Raw genomic sequence first — 22,043 nt, 5'->3', positions numbered from 1 at the left:
AAGCTGAGCCTACCTCACAGGCCTAGGGCCTCTCCTATAGTCACAGGGACTTTCTGTTTTAATGATCCCCAAAGCCTTATCACCTCCATCTCTCTTCTCAGAATTGGGTCTTGCGCATCCAGCTGTTTCCTTATTGGTTCCACCTTGTCTCACAGCGTCTCAAAGTTAGCATATCCAATACTGAACTTTTAGTTTTCCCCTAAAACCTCTTGAAAACTTTCCCATCTCCAGTGTTCCCTTGTCCTATTAAATGGTGACACCATCCACTCAGCTACTCAAACTGGAAATCCAGGAAGCAGCATTGGCCATTTCCAAAGGGAAAGGTGGGGGTGGGGGTCATCTCCAGTACCACCACTTCCCTAGGTCAAGCCATGGTTCCTGCCTTCTGTCCTTGGGCCTGTTCTATCGCATTCAATCTCTAAGGGGTCTCCCTGCTATCAGTTTCACATTGTCCTCGCCCTCTCCACAGAGCTGGGAGTGATCCTATAAGTACATATATCAAGTCCATTTACTTAAAAGGCTTCAACTGGTTTTCATCTGAGCCTTACATGAGTCATGTTTCCAGGAACCTAATGTACTCCTGCTACATGTGCTCAGTTTCCAAAGCACATCAGGAGCCTTAGCTTCGGGGCCTTGGGCACACCTGTTCCGCCTCCTGCATGGTCTCCATCTCACTCCTTGTGGCTTCTTTCCCTCCTCCAGCCCTCCACTCACACATCACCTGCCTAATGCCGCCCCTCCAGAAGCCCTGCACACAGAGCCCGCAGTCCCATTTCCCATCACAAACACTCACGTCCTTTATTCTGTATCTTGTACCAATTCCCTTTCTTGACAATTGTCATGTTTATTGTTGTTTCAGATTAGAAAGTTCCTTGTAATTTGCCAGAATATAGAGATCAGGAAAATTTAAACTTATGCTAGATGGCATTGGCTGGGTTCACCATCCAATCAGATTGCTTGATTATAATCTCTCCTATTTATAAAATCAGCAGCATGTTGAGATATTATTTTAGGTACATTATATAAAACACTTAATACAAAAGTTTCAAGTGCTAACACTCCTTCTTTACATGAGGAAAACAAATTTCAGATAGAATCACTCACTGGTTTTACATAACCAGTTCTTTAGCAAAACCTAGAATCAAACTCAGTTTGTTCCCAAAGCATACTGTGTGTTCTTCCCCCTTTCTTCTGCTATCTCTCTATAACTACAGCCAACGTCAGCCTGCATGTCTTCACTCTTCCCAAATCCCAATTGATATCATGATTCACTTGAACTTCATTGTTTCCATGAAAATGAAAAAAAAAAAATGTAGTTTCCATGAAAAAGTAAAAAAAACAACCTTCCCTCCTGCTCAAGAATTTATAACACTACTTTCAGGACCAAAAGCAACAAAAGCAACCTTCCTTTCTTTCTTTCTTTCTTTCTTTCTTTCTTTCTTTCTTTCTTTCTTTCTTTCTTTCTGTTTTTGATTCATTTTTTGTTAGCCAAGTTAGTTACTAGCTTTGACTAGAAATATCTAGAAATTTCCTCCTCAGATCTGCTTAGCAAGAGGGTACTAAGTGACTGGAAGCCTGGATGGAGTCAAAACTCCAGGGTCACTAAAGTGCTTATTCATTAACGAAAGTCACTATAAATCTGTGTCCATGTGCTTTTCTAAGCACTTTGTATGGGTGTATTTTATTCACAGATTTTTTTGAGATACATGGAAATATTTTTAATAATTTTGTCCATGAAATCCACTTTCCCTTTCCATTATCATTGGTGTGGATTTTCTTCAGGGTTTTACCTCTTGCATGAACAATCTTGCATGGACAAAAACACGTGGTATTTATCTTTTTATTTCACTATATACTACTGAAAGTCACTTTCTGTTAGACAAGCTCAAACATGCTCTTGCATTTTGCTTTGAAACCATTGCAAGATTTCTTTCCTGCTTCCATTCCATTTTATAAGTCTATTGAAGCCAGAAAATAATTTACCCAACATCAGTCAACCAGGTTGAAACAGAGCCAGATTTGAAAATGAACATTCTCCTATTTTTTTCCCTTATGCTTAGGAGCATGGGAGCTCTGAGCTCCTGGCCGGTGAGGAATCTGTGAAGTGAAGAAGGAATGAAGAAGCCGAATAGACTCTCTGCTGTTGAGTGTAGGCCAAAGCCAGTCACCTCTTTCTATGGCCCTCTCTCTCCATTTTCCCTGACAGGCACTGACTTTCAGAGAGCAGAGGAGGGAGAGAGCTCTGAAGGTGGTGAAGGCTGGGACTGGGAAGGAGTCAGATGTAGAAAACCAAAGAGAACAGCAGAGGGGGATTAGAATTTGATGGAGCGCCAACAGGAGGAAGTTGAGATTAGTGAGCGATTATGGTCTTCAGAGGGATCCTGTTGGACACTTTCACCTGCATTATTTATCAAGCCTCATAAAACTATCCTATTATCAGTCCCACTTTAGAATGAGTAAACTGAAGTTAGGCAAAAGTCAGTCTCTTGTCTCAAATTAGACAGCTAGTAAATGGTGAAACAGAAGCATAACCCAAAGGACTGAGCACTTGCAATGAACATTTTCTGTGGATTGAGGAGAAAAAGGTAAATAATACTAAGGACTCTGGCAGGGGTGGTAATAGACAAGTGCTCTTACGGAAGCTAGAAATGTATGGAGCTGGAGAATGTCATGCTAAGTGAAATAAACCAGTCCCCCCAAACCAAAGGCCATATGTTTTCTGTGATATGTGGATGCTAATTCACAACAAGGAGGGCAGGCTAGGGAAAAAGAGAGGCATTTTGGATTAGGCAGAGGGGAGTGAAGGGAGGGGAGAGGGGATGGGAGAGGGAAGGACAGTAGAATAGATCAGACTTTATTACCCTCTGTATATACGATTACACGACCAGTGTGACTCTACATCAGGCACATCTAGAAGAATGACAGGTCACACTCCATTTATGTATCAGGTGTCAAGATGTGTTCTACTGTCATGTACAATCCATCAGAACAAATAAAAAATTAAAAACTAAAGAACAGCAGATGAAGAAAACACAGTGGGGACTCCAGCCCAGGCGGGGAAGTCATGAGAAGCTCCTAGAATTCTTAGAAGAAAAGGCATCTGAACTAAACTGAGACTAACATATAGGCCAGAGAAGCCAGCTGAAGACCTGGAGCATTAGAGAGCTATTTGGGGGCAGAGTTCCTAGAGGTTTTAATTTCTAGCAAGCTGGAACACGGTCATGTAGGCAGTGTGGTGGCCTTATGGTCATGAGGCTGGGAAGTTCTGAATCCCTCCAATGTCGATGTCTTGCTTTAGATTCTTCAGGTAATTTCTGTAAAACTGTGGCAGTACTCTAGGATAAAGAAAACTGTAAGATGTATTCAGACACAGATTGCAAGGCAAAGGGTGCACATGATACCAGAGAAAAGGCGACATATATTTTCTCAAGAGCCCAACACAGAGGTCCTGCAAATACGAGGTGAGTTGGACAAATATACTAACAGGATCTGTCTTGGTTTAAGTACTAGAGCTAGGAGTCAGAGTGTTTGTTCAAATGACTCATTAAGAGGGTGCCCTGAGGACAAGGAGAGGGAAGGAAGTAGGACAGAGGAATGATGTGTCCATTTAGGTGTGATCTAAGCTGGATCAAGGGATATCCAGAAAGCAGGTACAGCAGTACTTGTGATTATGCCTGTTAAGGATGTTTCAGGACCAGCATGAAATCAGGAGACAGAGTGGATAAGATCTATCCTCAGGGTGGGCAGGCAGCATCCTATCTGCAGGAACCAGATGGAACACAGAGCCAGAGGAACAGTAGATTTATTCTCTCCATCTCTGACAGTCAGAAGGGTATCTAGAGCTGGGATATTCTTCTTTTACCCTTGAACAATAGAATTCCAGGTTCTCCATTTGGACTCCAGAACTGGTACTAGGACCCACCCACCCCTATGCATCCTCAGATCTTTGGCCTTGGACTGAGAGTTCCACCACCGGTTTTCTTGGTTCAGAGGACTTTGGACTTTGAGCCACATTATGGGCCTTCCTGCTTCTCCAGTTTGAAACAGCATGCCATGGGACTTCTCAGCCCATGTGAGTCAATTCCCCTGATAAATCCTCAGTCGTCTGTCTATCTACCTATGTGCCATCTATCCCATTGGCTCTGTCTCCCTCAAAAACACTAATAGGAAGGGGAAAGGGCTAAGCAACAGTATGTTCTCAGGTGGAGACAAGATTCAATATAGCTCCACCTGGAATTTCCAGTACAAACAACACATTCTATTCATCTGGAAGAAAGAATCTGTGTTTGACAGAGGGACTTTCTCAAAAAAGTGTCAGCTTGAGTTGTTTTGACTAGCTGGGAGAAGGTGCCATAGTTGGTAAAAGGGACTGGAATTCATTTCAATGGTGGTTTTCGAAGTGCATCTCATAGAGAATGTCTTAGAAATACAAACTCTCAGATCCCATGCAGACTGAATCACAAACTCTGGGAGATCAAGAAAAAAAAAAAAAAAAAGGCTCAGATGACTTTATCACTGCTGAAGATCACAGAGCTAGTTAGTCCTTAATTCCAAATTAAATTTGAATTTACCTGGCTCTTTCTTCTATGCAAGCACTTCTCAAAATGTAGCCACGCAACAGACAGCCTGATGCATCTCTGCACTTGGACTCCAGGCACCAGTCATGAGAGAAAGCCCCCAAGGTGACTTTGTGCTGTGCTCACTGTATTTTCTGAAGACTTCTAATCTCTTCAATGTTTCTTGCCTAACTCTCACAAAAAAAAAAAAAAAAAAAAAAAAAACTGGTAGTCTGAAGAAGTACGTGCCCCTTTGAGAAGATATATTCCAGATCAAGATGAATGACCGCATTCTATGGATGCCAGAACTGGACCTCTGCAGGAGAGATGTGAATCAGAGATGCTTAACCTGATGATCTCTTAAGCCCCAGCCACAGGACTCTATGAATTAAGCCACACTTATCAAACTTGCTGGGTAGTGTTTATGGGTTAAATTGTGTATCCCAGAAATATATGTTGAAGCTCTTTCTCCCAGTACCTATATGTAGAATATGTAGAATTTCTTTTACTCAGTATCTCTGAATATGACCTTTTGGGGGGAAAAGGTCATTGTAGGTTTATTGTTTATAATGATGTCATTCTGAGTAGGTTGACCCTTAGTCCTTGGAAACCCCATGTCATTAGTAGAAATGGGAAAGACAGTATGAAGACAGACTCACAGAAAGATGTCAGAAGCAGAGGCAAGAATGAGGCAGTTAAGAGCCAAAGAAGGGCAGGATTCTGCCGGGGTGGGGGGGGAGCACAACCCAGCCAGCACCTTGGTTTCAGACTCCCAGCCTCCAGAACTGTGTGGGAGTAAATGCCTGTTGTCTTCATCCCTGGGGTCAGTGGTTCCTTGGGTGGGTGGGGCAGCGCCAGGAAGCCAGTGGACAGCTGATGATGGGGAGGTTGACTGCTTTCCTTCCTCCAGGGCTCATACCATCTCGTTGTTCCACAGGAGAGCCTGGGACGGACACCCGGGACTGAACACAGCCCGTCAGATCCAAAGGCCTCCTGTCTTCCCGGAGTGTTGGTGACAGCTCCTGGAATTCTCCGTCCTTCTGCTCCTCCCAGTCACTGTGAACCACTGGTGAGGACCAGCTGTGTCTCCTGCTGCCTTTATTATGAGGCCACCTTCCAAAGCAAACCCTGTAATGCTCCTGCAAGGGTGCTTCACACTCTGCCAGAAACTACATCAGAACCAGAAAGTTCTAACATAGGAAAGAGGGAGGCTTAACATATATATATATATGTGTTGTTAACATATATGTGTGTGTGTGTGTGTGTGTGTGTGTGCATGTGTGCACGCGTGTGGGGAAGTGCATGTGTGTATGACATTTTTAAAACATTGCCTCTGAGTAGTTACTGTCAGTTACAAGGACCAAATCTCAAGGCCAGAAACCTTTTGCTGTTGGAAGGTTAGTGTTGCTTGACGGGACCCAAACATTTGTAAATCCAAGATTAAAGCTAATACATATTGCAGGAGGAAAGGCCAAACCCAACTCCGTGTCTGTCAACCCAGTATCAACGTCAGTCCCTCTACTGCATATTTTGAGTCTGAATCCCGGATGAGTCAGAAAAGTGTTCCTTTTTAGATAATAGTGAAATCAGGCCTTAGAGGATTGTTCGTCAGCAAAATTCAATTTTGGTAAGGCCGTGCTCTGGGGAAGGAAGTGAAGAGATATACCAGATTTAGACCTGTCAGAGACAAGAAGCAGCAAGGAACAGAGGGAAAGGTCCAAATCTCTCTCTTGCCTGAAATGAGTGGAAAAGCTGCAGCAAATGGAATGAGAAGAAGGACCTGCTTACTTTGCAAAGTTCTGTGAGCTCCTTCCAACTTCAAGATCAGCATCAGGATCCTGCCTTACCCACGGCATGCCTCCTGGAAGGTCCATGTCCAGAACCTGACAGCACCAAATGCTGACCAGGCTGCCAGCCACAGGGACACAGGTGCATTGCTGGTGGGAACGTGAAACAAAAGAGCCACCTTGGAAGAGGTGTTGCTGTTTCTTTCAAAACTGAACACGTTTCTCCCACACAATCTAGCAATCACACTCCTTGATATTTACCCAAAGGAGTTGAAATCTTCTGTCTACACACAACCTGCACACAAATGTTTACAACAGCTTTGATCTTAATTGCTAAAACCTGGACAACCAAAATGAATTTTGGGAGGTGAATGGATAAACAAACAGTAGTACACCCAAACAATGAAATATTATTATTCCATGCTAAAAAGATGTGAGCTATCAAGCCATGAAAAGACATGGAGGGAACTTAAATGCATACCACTAAGTGAAAGAAGCCACCTGAAAAGGCTCTGGACCGTGTCATCCCAGCCATGTGACATTCAGGAAAGGGGAGAACTATGGAGCCAGTAAGGACAGTGGCTGCCAGAGATGGGGAGAGGGATAAACAGAATACAGAGGATTTTCAAGGCAGTGAAACATTTATATAATTGATATATGGACCATACATTTGTTAAAACCCACAGTATGCACAAACTTCAAACTTGGTGCTAACTGTGGACATTGAATGATTATGATATACCAATATAGGTTCATTGATTTTAATAAAGGTGCTAGATGTTGATAATGAAGGAAGTCATACATGTGTGGAGGCAGGGGGTGTGTGGGAAATCTCTGTATGTTCTCAGTTTTGCTATGAATCAACACAGTTCCAGAAATATAAAGCTATTAGGGGGGGAAAAACTGTCTTATAGTGTCTTCCTTGGGTTATCAGACAGCTTCCCCTGACGGGTGAGGGTCTCCCTCAGCCACAGCCCCTCCTTCGCCAGCCTTCTCATGTGCGAGGCAGGCTCTCCTTACTCCCCGGTCTCAGAAGCTCCAGCCCAACATGCACCCTATTTTCCAGTGGGTGACGCAGAGGCAGCTCTCCCGCCGAGCCCTGGTGGGTCCAGCTGTCACGGCTCCTCCCCCAGCTCCTTCCATATGATGATGAAGTAAAAACCGGCTGCTATGCTTCTCCTTGTCAGTCACTAGATGGAGAACAAAGCAAAATGTGGCCAGGAGAAGGGAAGGTAGGAAGAGTGAGTTAGCTGGGTTGCCCTTCTTTAACTCTCAACAGCCCCCGAAGCCTGCCTAGGGTAAGTGCAGTAATGAATGATGGACTTTGAAGAGCCAGGGCACAAAACACTGATGAGATATTTTAAATTATTATATTAAACAGTCCTAAGACCGTCTTCTGGTCTCACTTCATTTGGCGCTTTCTTTTGCTTTAAAATGTTAATAATACCCACTAAGCAAACAACAGAGGCTCAAAACCTTTGAGAAACTTCAAAATTAAAAGTATGACATCTTCAGTCTCTGAAGTAATTATGGCATTATGTACCTTACTTCACTGACTATCTGCAGAGGTAGTTTCTGTAAAGGAGCTGAAACTCTTTTGTTCTGTTTCCGTCCATTAACTGCACTGGGCTCTCCCCCAGGCTCAGGCCAGGCTCTGGTGATCAAGTCCTGAGAAGGGCACTGTGTTTGCTCTTGGTACTAATACTGGTGGGAGGGAAATGGCTACCACTGTGGAGAGCCCAGGGGCAGGAGGATCAGCAGCCTGCTAGGGGCTCCCCAGGGGGACGTCTTGAAGGACTGAGAGCTTCCCAGGTATGGTATGGAAAAGGAGGAAAGTGGTGGGTCCATTGCCGCATGTGGGTGGGAGTGAGGATTGGGGACCATGAGGGAGAAGATGTCGGTCCTTAGATTAGGTGGAGCAAAGCAACGGCATATTCAGAAAACATCAAACTTCAAATGTGGGTCAGCAAAGATAGAAAGGGGGAGGACTGAGGGGTAGAAAAGTGCTTAATGAAGGCTCTTTTAAAATAGTGTACATTTGGTCTTGCAATGGAAAGCCCCGCTGGATGGATTTTAAACTTAGGATGGTAAGATCAGATCAAGTTCAGAAAAGTTCTCTAGTGGCAATAGGGGAGATGTTTTATAGAGCACAAACGTGGAAGTGGGGTGTCAACTGTCGAAGGAGCAAATGCCAAATATCTAGAGTTGAGTGTTGAGGCCCAAGGAGGCAGTGACCTTAAGCCTGACTCTCTGCAAACTGTACAAAGTGAACTAATTTGGTATCGATTGTTACTTGGAGGAAGAATGGATAAAGATATTCCCAGAAACGTGAATACTTTTTTCAACTCCTGTTTCTCTGTTACACAATGTTGGTATGGATAGAACTCTAGAATTAAAAAAAGAAATGGATAGTCTCTAGACAAATTTTCTGATGTAGAGGGAAAACAGTGTTAGGTATTAACTGATATTTTATTCTGCTTGGTCATTTCATCCTTGCTTGCCAACATTCCACCATTAAACATTTTGTGAAGCCTAAAAAAGAACCAGCCACAAATGATTCCTGTGGGAAACACTGGTTAAATCCTGAACAATGGCTTCTGAAATAGGTTTTTGAAAGCCTGGTGCAGGATTTTGAAAGCCCATAGCAGAGGGGCAGTAACTCACTCTCTGTTGCCCAACATGTAGCAATATGTTTTATTCTTTTCCAGATCTATTTCCTAATTTCAAAGGACAATTTGGGCAAGTCCATGACTTTAGATCCCCTCTTGGTTTGAAGAGCAAGTCCTATTTTTAGTAATTAAAACTTTCAAGTACTACAATTGTCCATCTGAGAATAAGTCCAGAGTTCTTTCTCTCGTCCCAGTGAAAATGTTGTTCTCTGGCCCAGGACTAACCCAGCTCAGGAAACTCTCTCTCTGAAGGCTCTTCCTGAAATGAGGGTCAGTATGAAGAAAGGGACAGGATTCTTTGTCACTCTGGGGTTCTGCTGTCATGACCCTCTTTGGGCTGGTGCCGAGCACCCACAATGCCCCTCCTGAGGGATGTACCCAAGTGCTTCTCCTTCCAAGGGGTCCTCGTGTGGGTTTTCAGGACTCCCTAGTGATAGCCTCACGGTGGCACAGATCCTCATACCGACAATCTGACTGTAACTTGGTTCCTTCCACCTCCATCTCTGCTCCTGGGAACACTTCCACAGACTCTGCTGGCTTCCCCTTTCCCCTGAAGGATGCTCAATTGGATGTCTGTGAGATGACTCAGCCCAGCACCTGTCCATTTGGACTACTCTCAAACATCCTGCTGCACCAAGTCCCAGGAGGTAGTCCGCCCTTGGTGGCCCTCTTTGCCCTGATAACACCTCTAGCCACCAGCTGCTTCTGGACTGGAAGTAGACACCCATTTCTCTGGTTTTGAGGCAGCCTGAATTGCCCTCTCCTGGGAGTAGCCCCTCACACTGTGTACTCTGATGGGTTGCACTCCAGTGACCAATGGACTTGGCAGCTCCGAGATGTCCACCTGGGGAAGTGATGCCAACCACTTTCTGGATGGCACCTTGGAACTCTCTGAGTTATTCTTTGGGGAAAACCCCACCCTCTCCAATTGCAAGAAAAGGGACCGAGCTTCAGGTGTGGTTACTATTGACATTTTTTTCTTTTCCTTGTGATTTCTGGTCTCCTGTTTGCATTCATAGTTTGCGAAGGATAATGGGGGTCACAAGGGTGGCTTGGCAATCTCTTCTTTGGCAACAAAAGAAAAGGTAACTGGCAGCAACTTGGTGTGCTACTTAAGAGTGTCAGAATTTACTGTTCTCCAGTTGAGGCTTCAGCCAAAATTCCAAGACCATAGGAAAAGCCCCATTGAAAATTCCCATTTTTAAAACTTTAAAAATTGGAAAGGACTTTTATCACTGTCATTCCGTTGTTGTTTTTAGCTCTTAAAAACTGCAGTGCCCAGAATATAGAGTCCAGCTATCAGCCATCTAGTGGGGAAGGAGAAAAGCTGACACAGAAACTCTAACAGCTAAGCGAGGAATGACAAGAGGAAGTTCTGCATCCCACCAAGGCCAGAAAGAAGGCTCAGGGAGGAGAAGTGCATCTCCGTGCACAAGGGGAGGTGGGAGAGCTGTGCTCCTTGCTTCATTTGGAGATTGAAACCTTGGAAGTGAAAGGTAATAGGAATCGTTGAAAAAGTTTGAAGGATTCAAAGTGGAGAAAGTGTTTCTCTCTTTCTTTCCTTCTTTCCTCCCCCCCACCTCCCTCTCTCTCTCTCTCTCTCTCTCTCTCTCTCTCACTCCCCCTAGGCTGCTAAAAGCCACTTAGGGAATCCACGTCCCTCGAAAGGAGCTGTTGGGTGGAGCAGCAGGAGCCGTAAGGAGAGAGAGAGCATGCACCTGAGAGTCTCCTGCAGTCCAGCTGTCACAGGAGAACATTCAGAAATGCTGGAAGTGTTGGCAAGTAAAAAGAACCCTCCAAGTTGTAGGAAGAGGAGGCAGAGGGTTACAGTTGGAGGATATGGGGAGTCTGTCAAGTGGGTGATGACGGATTCTCCAGGGCCAAGATTGATGACCAAGACCTGATTGACCAAGACCTCAGTGGTGGCCTGTAAGATCGCACACTGGGCCACAACTCCTTGCTCACCTCCCTTCCCACCTTGTCCCCAGCTGAGGCCATGAGTTAACACAGTTGTTAACAGACTTCTTCTAAACCCTGATGCTGCCTGAGAAGGAGAAACGGAAAGGGGAGGAATTGGAAGAAATGGACTTGAACTAGTTAAATGCAATTAGATTTTAAATAAAAAGACTGAATTACCTGGACTTTCAAAATTTAGTTTTCTGTATCAGAAACAAACAAAAAACAACCTGGTAACTTCCCATCTAAACTTAACTGAGGTCCTGAGAAACAGAGAAATTCTTTGTATAGTCCTGACTTTGCACTGAGTTTTGAAAATAAATACTTTGAAGACAGGATTAAGGGACATGCCTCAGAATCTACATAGAGTTTGAGATGAAACCAGATCTCTGCTGTTGATTTTAATCATCGCCTAACACCAAAGGGGTAATTTCCAGAATCACCATGGAAGGACTTGGAGCATTTAAAGAAGAAAGATCTTGCCAACACATTTCCTTTGGATTAGATGAATCCTGCACTGCGCAGCCAAGCTGTGCAAACACAGCCAAAACCCAAATCTCTAAATAATATGCTCCTTTCCTTAATCTTCATCTATTTGAACACACATCCATGTGCCCTCAAATTTGCACCAGAACATTCAGAAAGTTTGCAGCACTGGAGTTCCACTGTGTGTGGATGGAGGTAATATCATGTGGCCATTTAGTAAGAAGGCTCTAGAATACCTATGGCAGGGGTCAAATCCTGAGTCCATCTTTTACTAGAAGTGTAACCTTTGGCAAATCCCTTAAGTCCTTTGCATCCCAGATTCCCCTTTGTTAAAGTCAGGGTAATTATAGTCTCCCTTGACTTACCACCATCTTGAACAAATGTTATCTAGAGAGGAGAACACATAAAGGAGTGAGTTCCCCATCGGTTCAGATAGTCGAGTTTTGGCTGGACAGCCACATGGTGGGGATGTTGCATTGGACAGAGTAACTGTTGTTCCTTTTCAGCTTTGAAACTTCTTGGGAAGTGAAGAAGGTCTAGTGCCAAGAACAGAATCCACTTTGAGATAAACCCAATTGATGGTTCTCTCTTGGAAAAGGAGGCCAAAGGCATACAATCGACTTAAACGAAGTTAGAAATAGGCCAAGTCGACCTTCCTGTTGACTCAGCAGCCATCCTGGAGTATCCAGGCCATATACCTCGGCTGGAGTCTCAGCATTTGCTCTTGGCTACGTGATCTTGGGCCACTCAGGTAGTGGATGTGGTTTGCAGTTTCTTCATTCCTATAATGGGTGTAATGGTGTTTTTCTCAAGAAGTACTTGTAAGGATTAAATGAGCCAACAGGAAATTGCTTTGGAAATGGTAAATCACAGTATGAATATAGGTATTATCATTTGCAGAGTTCAAATTACACTATACATCATTAGTTCTGAAAATAACATATGTAACCTCAGACTCTGGCTGAGACTACGCTAGTATTTCAAACATTGTGATGGGTATAGAATCTGGAAAAAACTGCCATTTCAAAGGTCCCTGCAGATTTTCAACACTACTCAAGGGTGGAGACTTTGATTTATATTGAAGGCAGGCAGTGGCTTTGCACAGAGGAAGAAGCGCGCTTGAGCGCACACACACACACACACACACACCCCATAGACCTGGGCCAAATATTTATGCAAATATAAATCAGGTCTCACCTATTGCTATTGGGAACAATGAGTTCATCTCCAATGCCTGTGTCTTAAAAAGAACCAGGAGGGCTGGGGCTGGGGCTCAGTAATAGAGTGCTTGCCTAGCATGTGTGAGGTACTGGGTTTGATTCTCAGTACCACATATAAATAAATAAATAAATAAAGGTATTGTGTCCATCTACAACAAAGAAGAATAAGGAGGAGGAGGAGGAGGAGGAGGAGGAGGAGGAGGAGGAGGAGGAGGAGGAGGAGGAGGGAAGACCCAGTAATTCACTGTTTCTTCCCTTTATAAATCTTAGATAGCCTCTTTCAGGATTTTCTCTACCAATTTTCAATCAGATGCTTATGGAAACCCTGTTCCTAGAGACAGTGCTGACAAACACACACAGGATAACTGGAGTTTACTGGTTATTATAAGACAGAAAAAGTAAGCAAAAATTAGCAATATGACTTATAATGATAAATGTGTTAAGGTAATAAGTACATAAAAAATGCTATGGGTATCTAGAAGAAGAGGACCCTGCATGCAGAGTTGGGGGAGATTTAAGTGAAAAAGGGATACTTAATCTGAACCTGGAAAGATGAACAAGAATACCACAGATAACTGCAAACCATGCAGGAATGAATGTTTCTTAGTGTTCGATTTCAAAATAAATGGTATTTTCTCCAGGTGAATTTAGATGACAATATCTATAAATGATTGCATATTCTTAGAGAGTTCTACACATTCTCCATCAGGAAAAGGGCATCAGGAGATGTGAACTGAGATGGAAGACTCTCATAAGGTCAAGGACATGGACACCATGCCCTTTGTCTCATCTTGGAGGAGGTGACTCAAGAGTAGGCTCAATAATAACTGGACATATGTGGCATCAGGAAGTGTAATGTCCTTGGGTTGACAACATTAGCAGCTTCACTTGGTGCCCCAAAACAAGGTCACTCCCAAAGAAGGCATTTGATCTTAAGTGGATAATGCCACCGTATCATCCATGAAAAGGTTGATCCTGGGAAACAAAATGAAGTCTCGGTTTTTGCAGCTTTAACTAAGCGTGAGCTGGCCTAGAAACTGAACCTGAAGATAACCAGGGCCATTGGTGTTATCATTTGTCCTTTGGGGATATCTAGGCTTCCTCCTTTCTTTTCCCATCTTCCAATACATTTATTAAAATTCAAGCCTGGTCTCAGCTGTGCTATTTGCATCAGTGGACTCTTCTCCTTCCTAGTTGGGAAGTGGTGGACAAGAGGAGAGTCTCCACGTGGGGCCTGAGGTAGGGTTGGTGGCAGTGACCCCCCACAGGAGTCAAGTGTATCCAGCAGCACGGGGACCACACAGGGTCTAAACATGGTGACAATGCTGAATTTTACCTGGGTCTTGTGATCCTCTAAATCCTCTAAGTGATGGTAAGAAACACCAGAGCCATTTATTAGTAATGTGGAAGACAGCTGAGGGCAAAGAACCACTCTCTTCATAAGGCTTAGATGAGACTCACGGTGCCGCCTTATTTATCTTAAGAGCAGACAGAGTCCTATGAATTCCCCCTCCTTATCTGCTTATCTTATGCTTCCCTCTTCTCCATTCCTCACAACAAAATGCCTATTAGTCCATCTTTGCTAAACTGTACTTCTTTCCTCCAAGTTCCTGAATCTCGACCTCACCCTAAAACAGAATGCAGCCCTTCCTTAACACTCCCCACAAGAACAGGCTATTCTCAGGGTCACAGATTCTCTTTCATGTTGTGACCAAGCTACCCTTTCAACCCACTTGCATATATTTTGTTCTTCATAGCTATGTTTACTTCCTATTATAAAAAATAAAGAAAGAAATTTTCCCCTAAAACCTCCGTTATAAACTTGGGTTCATTACACAATCAGAGTTATCCTTATGGAAATAGACAATAGTCCTTTCTCCTCCTTACAATATCCTTTCCCATTTTTTTTTCTTTACTAAGTCTGGATTTGTTTTTTTATTTGACAGTGATGAGAAAAAAAAAAAAAAAGACCTGAGTGGAAAAACTCACAAGACTTCCTGAAATGTGAGTTAGCCTCCTGGAGAACTTCAGAAAGAGGAAGGATCATGTGAAGAAGACTAATTATTCACAGCTCTCAAGTGGCCATAATTTTGGTATTAAATATGAAATGCATTGTTATTTTGTGAACAGATTTTGAGAACAGGACATTTGAGTGACATACAAATATTTTTCAATAGGAAAGACACCGCAGGTGTCACACCCAGCCAGCTTACAGCAATTCTTGCGCCAACATTGGGAATTGCTCTAACATTAAAATCTCGCCTCTTATGAGGAATACGCAGTTAAGAAAAAAAAAAAATCCTTATCTCCAAAGGCAAAGATTTTGCCTTTAGCAGAACATAGCTAGAAATAACTCCTCTTTTCCCACACGCCAGGAAAGAAAATCCCTAAATCTTTTCTCAAAGGTGACCCCAATACCTCCGACACACTAGAAAAGTCAACATGTCCTTCCTACCTTCACCACTTGGGATGTCTCAACCTTCTCTAGTTGCCGCTGTGTCAATCATCAACAAAAGCAACAAATTAACTTGTCAACTCTTACATTGACTTAGTTAACCATGTCATCCTTCGGAGTAAGAAATAGCAGGTATGAAGGGAAAGGAGTACTTTCAGAGTCACACAGACCTAGATTCAAATCCAGCCTCTGGCACCTACCTCTGCGGTCATCTTGAAGGAAAGGTAAATGAAATTAACCTGCTTATTGCTAAAATGCGAGTAACCATAGCCATCTCAGATCATTATCATGAGGACTGATAATAACTAAAGACATTATGAAAAGCATTTGGTCTTGAGTTGATGGTCACTAAACAGCGCTTTCTTTCCCTTTTACTCATACAGAGCACATTTCCCACCAGATCTTACATTTTGTCTAGGTTCAGTCCAATGCAATGATTAGCACTCATCACTAGTTAAACTCCTTTGTTTAACCAATCTCAAATATTTCAGTTAGAGTCTCTTTATGAAAGAACCAAATCGAGTTCTAGTAATTTAGAAAACCATTTAAATCCAACACCGAAGCAGAAAGATTATTGCTGATTTTCTTCCTTTTCCTTTTCCTCCACTTTCCCTAGTTTTTTTATTTTTTAAATTATGCCTTTGTTCCTATTCCTGTCCTTCCCACGAGATGATCAGCGTTACCAAACTTGACTAAGCCAGGCAAAGTGGCAGCCAGGGCTGCTACAGCCCACGGGTTTATGGCCAGGGAAGTTTCCAGGACTTACAGACCTGGGGCTGAAGAAGCAGCTGATTGGTCAATATACTCTTTACATAAAGAGGAAGGAGCACATAAAAGAAGTAAAGATAATGGGAGTTATGTTCTTCTTTACAGGGAAAAAAGTGCAAACAAATGCCACAAATAAATTTTGTGATTTGGGAATTGGAACTGCAAATATTGATATGAACTCTTGCTGTATAAATTACACAGTTTACTCTCATGAACTTACACATATGCATAACACGCACACATATACGTGTGTTTTAAAATCTTAAGTTTACCTCAATATTTCCAATTCCAAACAAAAATTAGATAGTTATGTATATCTAAACATTTATGAAGATATAGGTAATATAGTAATATGTTTATAGTCATATACTTATGTACATATATGCATATGCAGGTACATGTTGGTGTGTTCTTTGGACATGTATAAACGGATTTACTTCCTGATTTGCCTGCCAAGAAGGTCTACAAGCAGTGTGATCTCAGCAGCAATGAGCATGCCAAGCACACAGATCTTGGATTCTAAATATCCTTCTTAACTAAATGCTTTTTGGAAAAAAGACTGATTTGAAGGCTGCAACAAGAACAGGACAAGAATTTGGGGGCCTTATTTTGTGCTGAAAATACAGTACAAGGGGTTGTCACAGAATGATGAGTGTTTGTCAAAAGGATCAAGAGGCATTTTGGAAGTGGGCCTAATGGCTGATTATGAAATCATTTAAGTATGCATATAAAGATAATAATTGATTGCAACCTGTTTAATATCACCAGAGTTCATAAGTTTTTACTGAAGTAAATAAACATATACATAAATTAACTGAGAGAAACTCTTTCTTAAAGTGAAGTGTCAGTCAATAAATGCAATAGAGATGATGAAATTAGAATATCATTTACATTCACTATATTAATAATTGATTTACACAAGAATTGTAAGTGGATGCTAAACCAATGAGTAAATGTTTGGCCAAGAGCAGGGTAATTATGTCATCTCAAAATATTATCCCACAAGAAATTATAATCACAAGGAGAAAACACAACATACTATTGCAGCCACTCTGCAGAACGAATCTCCATCTGAAACTTGGTTTAGATGTCAAGACTCAAGATGCCACACACACCCAGCTGGGTATGAAAGGCTCATGACTCACACCCTGAGACACATCTGAGAACAGGGGAGGCTATCCTTCTACCCACTACCTCTCAGGATCCTTTGTGCCAATTACCTCACCAGGCCAGATGTTTTGATAGAGAATCACCAAAAACCTTGTTGGACTGGAAGGAATTCTGCAGGAGATGACGTGTTCACGACATAGTATCTATCTGTGGTCACTGACCTTTAGCCTGGGGAAGTCTAGAATCAAGCCTCCTCGGAGAGCTTTCAACAACTTAAGCTGGAGTTCAGGGTTCTCTGTTGTTTATTCTGTTACAACCTGTGGAGAGGAAAAGAAGAGAGAGGAGGAGGAGGAGGAGGGGGAGGGGGAGAGCGAGAGAGAGAGAGAGAGAGAGAGAGAGAGAGAGAGAGAGAGAGAGCTGCCCACACTCTCATGGGAAAGAACTAAAGCATTTCTCAGGTGAGGATGGTTGTTGAGAGGTGAATTGAAGCAGGGGGGAGTGAGGACAGGAAGGTAAGGAAGTGCCTGTCATCTCAGAGTGGGTGGCAGTAAAAAATAACTTGAGATGACTCGGAAAGTCCCCCTTCCATTTTTGAGCCACATACCTTATGTTGCCAAAATCTGCTGCAGAATGAATTGATCATAAGAGGCCTGATTGCAACCCAAGCCCTTTAGCATAGGTGCCACAGGGTGGTGGCCTCAGAAGCCCAGCTGGCAATTAATTGACTCCCAGCAACAAATACTGCTGTCCCTATTGCCTGTCTCCTGGCTCTTGTTTCCACTTTGGTATAGAAACAATACCTCCTCACCTCCCTCTTAGAATATTCAGACAACCTTCTAATCGGTCTTCTTCTTAGATTTCCCCTCCCTGCCCATATACAATGCTACAATTTGGTTGAATTGTGTGAAACTAAGCTACAACCAGGCTATAACGCCACCCCCCCATGGCCTCCTGTTGTTTAAGGTGAACATCCTCCCTGTCTAACCATGGAAGGCCCTCTATGATCTGGCCCTTCTGGCCATATGCCCATATGTTAAAGTTTACCTCAGGTACAACTTTCACATGTTATGTTCATCAATCAAAGACAGCTGTTATATACTTAAATACTTGGTAACTGTTCCTTGAGTGAATAAATGACAGATAAGAAAATGACTGGATATCCTAAGTGTAGTTGAATATTCTTTTTAAAAAATTTTTAAGAGACAAGTTCTTGCTCAGTTGCCCGGGCTGGCCTTGAACTTGGAATCATCTTGTAGCTCGGGCTACAAATTCACACCACTGCACCAGGCTTCAATAGTCTAGAAATGTCCTGAGTCACTTGTAGTTTGCAGAGGAGTTCAAAGAACAAGTCGCCTCCACTGAGTAGCTATGTGTTGTCTGCATTCAGTGTTCACACAGTTGGGAACAAAAGACTCTTCTGCTGATGCGTAAGTTTCCAGGCAGATGTTGGTTTAGAGAAGTTTCAATACCAGAAAAACCTTGGGGCTAAGTGTGCTGCTTAAATTTCCTTTTGTTCAAACCCACACCTGGATAGAGATAAATATGTCATTTTTCTACATAAACATAACCCCGGTGAGCAAACGTCCACCTCAAGTGATTTCAAACCATAACTAAGGAAATATTATATAGCAGTTCATTACTGTAGTTTCCATCTCTCCTTTACTCCCAGCACATCTTACAGACAGTAAGATTTATTTTCCCTTAACACCAGTCTCCCAAACTCCCCTTGCATCTGGCTTTAATATTCTCCCTCTCAGTTAACAGTTCAGCATTTTGATAGATACACACTAGTAATTAACAGAGACCTTTCATTAGTCTGCATAGGAATGCACAAAGGTGGGATTTCAGGAACCAAAGCAATCTAAGAAATCATCAGAGGCAGAATTGACTAAAAGTTTGTTTATGGTATATTACCTTGATCTTTATTAATTGTTATTGGATCTTTTGGGTATTTACGTTAAGCAAGTCTTCTCTGGACACTGTAGAAGCATCCTGCTTTTGTTTAAATCTGTGGACGGTGCTAACTTTGATGCCCCTGCACAATTGATTCTTCCCCACTAAAATATGAGCCTGGAAATAAAAATCCTATGTTCTTGGCTATTCAGATTCTCTCTGAGCATTGGCATTTGTTTAGAAACCCATCTTTCTGAATGTATTCAGAGCTGTTATATTTATGTATAACAGGGAATGAGAAAGGTAATAAAGCCAAGATCTATTGCCTAGTAATAGCCATGATTCCATAGACATTAAAGGGTATTTGTAATTTAGTCCCCATAATATGGCCTAATGCCCTCTCTTGTGTTGCTATTGATTTTTCAATAGTAGGATAGCACCAGAAAACCTCTCAGGGCTAAATTCTCTCTGCTGAAGCCAGCAAAGTACAAAAGCAGGTCTCATCCACAGAAGCCTGGCTCAGAAAAATGCCTCCTGGTCCAAGGGCTACGCAACTCTCTGGCTTAGCCGCTTGCCACATACAACTTCCCTATGTAGCCCTATCACTACTCCTTAAAAAATAGATAGATAGATAGATAGATAGATAGATAGATAGATAGATAATTGAAAAAGCAATGTTCATTAAAAAATCTTCTGTTTATTGGCAGCTGCTGATGAGGAAACCCCAAGAAGCAGTAACCCTTACCATCCATCGCTCTAGGAATGGAGTACTGAATGTTCCATCACCTAAAAAACAGATTTAAAGACCAAGGTAGCAAAATAGAGAACCTAGAAGTAAATCCACACAACTTGTCAATCAATCTTCCAAGTACTCTAAGATCACACAGTGGGGAAAGGATAGTTTCTTTAAAAAAAAAATTGTTATGGGAAAAACTGGACATCCACACGCAGGGAAAAAAAGATGATTATTTCACAACATCCACTAAAAAATCAATTCAAGATGGATTGATGGCTTAAACTCAAGACCTAAAACCATAAAATTATTTGCAGAAAACGTAAAGAAGAATCTTCTTGACTTTGGTCTTGGAAAGGTTTTCTTGGCTAAGAATCCAAAGACATGGGCAAAGAAAAAGAAAGAAAGAAAGCAGAAATAAGCGAGTCAGCAAGTGAGATTGCATCAAACAAAAAAAAAATCTACGTGGCAAAGAAGACAACCAACAGCATGAAGAGACAACCTGCGGCATGGAAGAAAATAGTGGCAAACTACATATCTGGTAAGAAGTTAATATCCCAAACACATACAGGGCTCCTAGGACAAAATAGCAATAAGTAGACAATAAATAAATAATCTAAACTAAGGCAAAAAGCCTGAACACACATTTCTCCAAAGAGGACATACAAACAGCCACAGGTATATGAAAATGTACTCCACACAACTAATCACCAGGGACATGCACGTCCAACCAAAATGAGATGTCACCTCACACCTGTGGGAGTGGCTATTATTAAAAAGACCTAATATAACAAGTATTTGTGTGGGCATGGATAAAAGGAATCCCTGTACACTATTTGGTAGGAATGAAAATTAGCACAATTGTTGAAATCTCCCCACCCTGTCAAGCAAATAGAACAATAGAACTACCATATGATCCATCAATCCTACTTCTAGGTGTGTTTCCAAAAACAATGAAACCAGTATCTTAAAGAGCACGTTCCACCCCTATGTTCATTGTGGTATTATTCACAATATCCAAGATAAGGAAACTGCTTAAATGTATCATATATGCACAAATATTGTTCAGCTCTAAAAACAGAGGGAAGTCCTGCGGTTTGCAACAACATGATTGACACTGTACTAAGTGGAACGTGTCAGGGACTGAAAGACAAATAAAGCTTCATCTCACTTACAGGTGGTCTATAAATAGTAGGTAGGTGATGGTTGTGGTTGGAGGAGGGGGAACGGAGACATGTTGGCAAAGGGCACAAGTTTCCATCCAGCCCAGTGAGTAAGCTGGGGAAGACTAGTGTGTAGCCATGTGAGCCCGGCTATCCGTGTATCTTATGTCCTTGACACTCTGAAAAGTCTTAAGTGTTCTCACTAAACACACACACAAGAAGAAAAGAGAATAGAAATGGTAAATTATATGGAATAATGGATGCACCAAATACCCGATTGTGGAGATTATTTTACTATACATAACAAATCGTCACGTTGTACACCATAAATATATACAAGCTTACATGTTATAGACTGCCCCAAATTGCCGGGGGTGGGGAGTCAAATGAGGTTAAATTTAATAAAAATCAGGGACTGTTGCAAAAAAGAAAAAAGATGATTTTTCATAACGTGACACTGGCTTTCTGTTACTTCTGTGTCCCCAACATCTCTCCAGACTCGCAAACCTCCCCACTTCTTCCAAGGATGTTTCCAGAAGCTTGACAAGGATTTGCATAGATACCAGACAAAGGGTTCCTTTCTGTTTATTATAGATTGGGTGAAATGTTTGAGGGTTGCTCTGCCAAATTTCTTTCATAAAGAAAGAGGCAATAAAATCAATAACTTGAGAACTGTGTGCAAATATCAAGTGGCGGCTGTCATGAGAGACATGACTTTTCCAGAACTGGAAGGAGGACTTGTAATAATCTACAAACAGCAAATAAGCAATACATAAATAAGAACATGCTCCGAGGGCTGTCTTTCAGTTGCCCCTCCATAGAACCCCAAAAGTTCTCTGCCTCTTCCTTCCTTCAGGGCTCCTGGTCATATCCGTGTTCAGAAAGGGTGCCACCTATCCTTGAATGGCTGGAGAACGTTACTCTTCCACAGCTCAAAAATCACACCACCCTACCTTCTTGGCTTTCTCCGTAGACAGTTTAGATAAATAATGTCAAGGTCAGTGACTGGCAGTAAATAGCTCTTGTTGCCCCCAGAAGACCTTGTTCTGTTTCTCTAAACAGACCTTTGTCCTATTTTTCTATGATTAAACTATTTACCAAACTGCATAAAATAGAAGGAAACAACATTCTGAGAAATAAATTCATATTTTGATGCTCCTTCTGGCAAACCCTACGACCCTGAGCATGTCCCTTTAGCTCTGCCTACACTGAATGGCTAAAGCCCTGGATCACAAATACTTCATTTC

Source organism: Spermophilus citellus (genome assembly GCF_964194105.1).
Source record: "Spermophilus citellus genome assembly, chromosome: 13".
Classification (NCBI taxonomy): Eukaryota; Metazoa; Chordata; class Mammalia; order Rodentia; family Sciuridae; genus Spermophilus; species Spermophilus citellus.
The sequence above is the reverse complement of the archived record's forward strand: the minus strand, read 5'-3'. Positions refer to the sequence as shown.